We start from the raw sequence: 5,414 nt of genomic DNA on the forward strand, positions 1-5,414 counted from the left end.
AGGAAGGGGGTCACGAGCATCACGGGGAAGCAAGGGAGGCTGGCACATGAGAAAGTCCCATGGCGCATCTTCATGTGAAAAACAACATTTTTAATGGTTTAGACTATGATAGATCGTTATTCACTTGTCTTTATTTAAAGCAAACAAACGAAATTGTAGTGTTTTTATGATGGGTGGGTTCATCCTTATTGAATTGTAGCTAAATTTTCAATTAGTTCCTACTCACCTTACCCAATTTTGCAAGGGATTGAATATCATAAAATCATATATTTAGCTTTTTAAGGATAACAAGATTTTGAATGATATAGATTGACTCACAAGTACTTCTGACGATAATATATAACCAAAAAAAAAACTTGGAAGACCCTATTGAGTTTTAGGGGCCTTTTTCGATGCTCAAACTAGGTAATATTAGTGTAATTATAGTATAAAATATCTTACGATTCCTAGAGTATCCTTTAAAGTCTCCTTCAATGGATAAAATATCTTTTATTTTTCCTTTAATATGAATTACAAGTCTTTCATTAGTATTTCTTGTGTTGAGTAGCTAGAGCCAGAGACGTGGTGCCGCGTGTGAGCTATTAAGCTGCGTTGAGCTGTAATCCGCGGCTATTGATTGAAGCGGAAATTGATTACAAATTAATCTGTCATTTATTGTAATTTCTCCAACCATTTATAAATAGAGAAGTGTGTGCAAGCGAAAAGATATGTGTGTGTAGAAAAGAGATGAAGAAGAGTGCAGAGAGAGCAAAAAGAGAGTTTGTATTTTCTCTCGATTTCATAGTGGATTGTGGTGTGCTCCGTGGACGTAGATCAATCAAGACCGAACCATGTAATTTCTAGTGTCTCTTATTTTTCTAGCGTGTGTTTATCACTCACAAATTCCGAACAAGTGGTATCAGAGCCTAGTTCGAAACAGAAACTCCATATTAGAGAAATTCATTGAAAACATAGCCCTGTCCAGTGTCTCAAAATTGAATTTTGAGGCCATCATCACATTCACCTCATCGATACAAAGCCAACGGTGCAAACCGGAGCTTGAAAGGAGCCTAGACGGCACCACACGCGCCACGCCAAAGTTGTTCGTGTCTTAATGCGCCTTCACGCACCGACGACCTACCGGCCATGTGCCCACACACGCTCCACGCGTCTTCCTCACCTTGCTACTTCAACCTGACTCGGTAACCCACTCTAGACTCGAACTGTACCCCACCCGGATCCATACCGATTGATCCAGACCCGACCAACCGACATGCGACATCCTTGTCAATCGCCACGTGGCAACTGTAGCAGCTGACACGTCAGCAATGAACCCCACACCCTGCCACGTCAGCAGACGGCGTCTGTTAATGGCGTTAGTGACGCTGTTAGGAATATTCCGTCAGTTAGAGGTATATTCCATTAAGTTTGATTGTGTTTGACCAGATTTGACCGAGAGTTTGATTGGGTTTTTTGAAGCCGTTTTCGGAAGACTTAAACCATTTATAAGGTTTTCGACCGTTTAGGATTCAACCGTACTCTCCATTTGAGTTAATTCCATCATTAGATCAGCAAATTGAGATATCAAATGAAAAGAGCTCAAAGATCGAGATGTTTAACGGCAACAATTTTGGTTTCTAGAAGATGCAAATTGAAGATTACTTGTTTGGGAAGGAGTTGCACTTACCATTGAAGGGAAAGTCGGGATCTATGAACGAGGACGAGTGGGAGTTGCTTGACTGAAAAGCTCTCAGAGCTATCAGAATGACGTTGTCAAAGTCTGTGACATTTAATATCAAGCACATATCATCCACCAAGTCTCTGATGGATGCACTTTCTAACATGTACGAGCAGTTGTCAGCCGCTAATAAGGTACATCTTATGAAAAGATTATTTACTATGACCATGTCTGCAGGTGAAAGTCTTAGCAGACATTTGAATAGTTTCATTGAGTTGTCGGATCAACTCGCTTTAGTTAGGATTACATTTGATGGGAAGATTCGTGCCCTACTGATTCTCAGTCAGTTGCTCGAAAGTTGGAATGGTATTGTTACTGCAATTAGTAGCTCCGCATGGAAATCAAAGCTAGTATACGATGAGGTTGTTAGCATGATTTTGATGGAAGAAATCAGAATGTAGTCAAAGCATGGTTCCACTTCGAGTTTAGCCTTGAACATGGAAAGTCGAGGTTGAGGAAGTAGGCATGGACAATCAAACAATCACTATAGATCTAGGTCTAGGCGGTCCATATCCATAAAACCCAGAGGTTCTCAGGACACAGGTTCCCAGGGCACAAAGAATATTGAGTACTGGAACTATGGAAAAACTGGTCATTACAGAAACCAATGCAAAGATCCGGAGGAAGAATATGAGACGAAGACAAAAAACAAAAGCAAATGTTGCTTCAGAAAATAATGATATGTTGATATGCTCTTTGGAGAGCAAAAAAGAATCTTGGGTGTTAGACTCTGGAACTTCATTTCATGCCACTTGCAGTAGAGATTGCCTAGAGGAGTATCCACTTGGTGACTTTGGTAAAGTATACCTTGGCAATGATCAACCTTGCGACATTGCCGGCAAGGGGATCGTGAAGATCAAGATGAACGGGTCAATATGGAAGCTGAGAAATGTCAAATATATTCCAGACCAGAGGAGAAACTTGATTTCAGTTGGTCAACTGACAGATAAAGGATATAACACAACTTTCGTTGGTGATGAATGGAAGATTTCGAAGGGTGCACTAATGATTGCACGAGGTAAGAAAAGTGGAACTCTTTATGTAACCCCTAATGCATACATGTCTATTACAGTTGCTACAAGAAATGATGATCGCAACACTTGGCATCAATGACTCAGAAACTTGAGTGAGAAGGGACTTGGGGTGATTGTAGAGACCCGAAGAATTATAGTAATTTAATAATAAGGGAAATAAGGGAGAAAAGAAATTATAAATTGAAATTTGATAAGGGTCTTGGCGACGAATGCAACACGTTCATCGACGAACATGCTTAATGGGATCATTGACGAGGACATGTGTCTCGTCGACGAGAAGTTACCGAGAGGCTATTTTCAATTCTGAATTTCGTCGACAAGGAATAAGCATTCGTCGACGAACTCCCTTCATGTCCTCGTCGACGAAGTGACGTGGCTCGTCAACGAGGGCAGGTGTATAACTTGCCCAATACTCGGATTCAGCTCAAATTTTTCAACCAAATTAGTTTCTCTGTCTCCCTTGTTCGTCCTCTCTGCCTTCTTTCTAATATTTTGTGTCCATTCTTCGCCGAATTGACGATCCGAAACTGCCACGCTACTCCTAGGGAAGTTCTCTTCAAGTTTGGTGGAGTAGATCGTTGGTGGGACTAACTTGGACTTCATCCCAAGTTTAGGGTAAGGCTTTATGTTAAGTATTTGACTTTCCTACAGTTGTAGAATAGGTAGTACTCAAAGAACTACTGAAGTGTTGTTCGGAGCAATGTTGTTTTCAGGGTGTTGTACGGGGAACCCTGCGGGTACAGGGCTAGTCATTTTAGGGGTTTTCCAGTAGTCAAGTATGAGGATAAACTAAGTCAGGATTTTATGCAAATATATTTACTATTTTACAGCATTTAATTTCAGAAATATATGTATATTGTATAATAGATTTTATGTGTTGAATATTATCCCTTTTGTGTGGCATGGGTATTATTTACCATGAAAATTATGATGATGAAATATTATGTTTATAAAGTAAGTATGTTATTACTGCTTTCAGGAAAATAATAAAATGGTACAGGGATTTTCAAACTGAGGATTTTATATAATATACCAGCGTAAGGGCCGAGGATTCTATGTGATATACCAGCGTAAGGGCCGAGGATTTTATATGATATTCCGACATAAGGGTCGTGGTTTTATATGATATGTTATGCCGGAGTAAGGGCCGTGAATTTTATATGATATCTTATGTAAGGTTTTATGAAAACATTAACATGACATATATTATTATGAAATAGTCATGTATCATTATTTGGAAAAATACTATATGCTATTAGAACCTGGTTGACTTGATTTAGGCTTTCACGAAGCACGGTACCGTAACTATATGATCACGATCATGTCTATGTTAGTGCTATCACCTGCTGTAAGGGGCAATGGGAGATCGACAATCAATGTGATTTATTGTAGTGCAGGGGTCCCTCTAGTGTCTGGATCAGGAGGGACAGATCCATCGTACTTACACACTTATATTGATCTAGTATGGTCGGTCAGCTATTTCTAGGTCCTGTCTTCGGGCCGTACAACCTAATCACGTGGAGGTAAGACATGATGTAATAACTCGAAAAAAATTAATTAATTAAAATTATTAATCAATTAATTAGTTAAACATTATTAAATTAACTTATTAAATAAACAAATAAAAAGAAATAGTATGAAAAAAAAGTTAAAAGTGATTATTAATTAATTAATTAATTATTAAAATAAATAAATAAATAAATAATTTTTTTAAAAAATTTATCATGAATGAATGAATTAATTAAATATTATTAAATTTAATGTGTTAAATAAATAATATGATATATATATATATATATATATATATATATAATGTTATTATATTATATGTAAAGTAAGTAAAGGCAAAAAAAAAACAAAAGAAAAAAAAAAGATAAGGCTTCCTGTGAAAAAACAAAGAGAGAGCCTCTGCGTTCTCCGTTGCCTCTCCGTCTTCACCTCTCTCTCTTCCCTTATTTCTCGACGGATATTCGACCGATCGGAAAATGAAATGTGTCTTTAGATTCCTAACTCCACCATCGACATTTCTACTTTAACGGATTTGTCGTGGGAGCGGCGTAGGCACCATTCCTAGGGTAAGGTACTTTTTCTCCTAATTTCTTAATTTCTCGTTAAATCTGCTATTGAATCGACGATCAGACACCACCATGGGGTCCTAGTCGTGATCATCGTCATTTTGACATAAGTAAAGTTCCAATTGAGATTTTCTATGCTCTACTCCAAAGTAAGAGTGGGATTTGAAAATTTTAGTAATTTGGCTATATTTAAGAATATAATTATTTATTTAGAATTTATGATTTTAGAAAATATTAAAATAATATTTTATTTAGGATTAATTTAATCGAATTAGAATTTTTTATTCAGGGTTCGGGTGAGCACCGCAGGCATCTTTTCGGGGTCCCTGTTGGTGTAGTTCAAGAAACCAGGTAAAGGAAAAAATATATATTAAATCATAATTTTTTAGGAATTTAATGGAAAATGAATTGTGTCATATATACGTGTATATATTTCGGTATGGATTTAAAATGCCAACCATTTAAATTATTTTTTTTAAGTTTAGGGCTGCTTATTAGATACGTATATGCGAAAATGAACTGATGAAAGTGAGAAATATTTTCAAGATAATTATGTAAGAAACGAAAGGTATTTTCGGTATATAAACG

Source organism: Malania oleifera, chromosome 11, assembly GCF_029873635.1.
Source record: "Malania oleifera isolate guangnan ecotype guangnan chromosome 11, ASM2987363v1, whole genome shotgun sequence".
Taxonomy (NCBI): Eukaryota; Viridiplantae; Streptophyta; class Magnoliopsida; order Santalales; family Ximeniaceae; genus Malania; species Malania oleifera.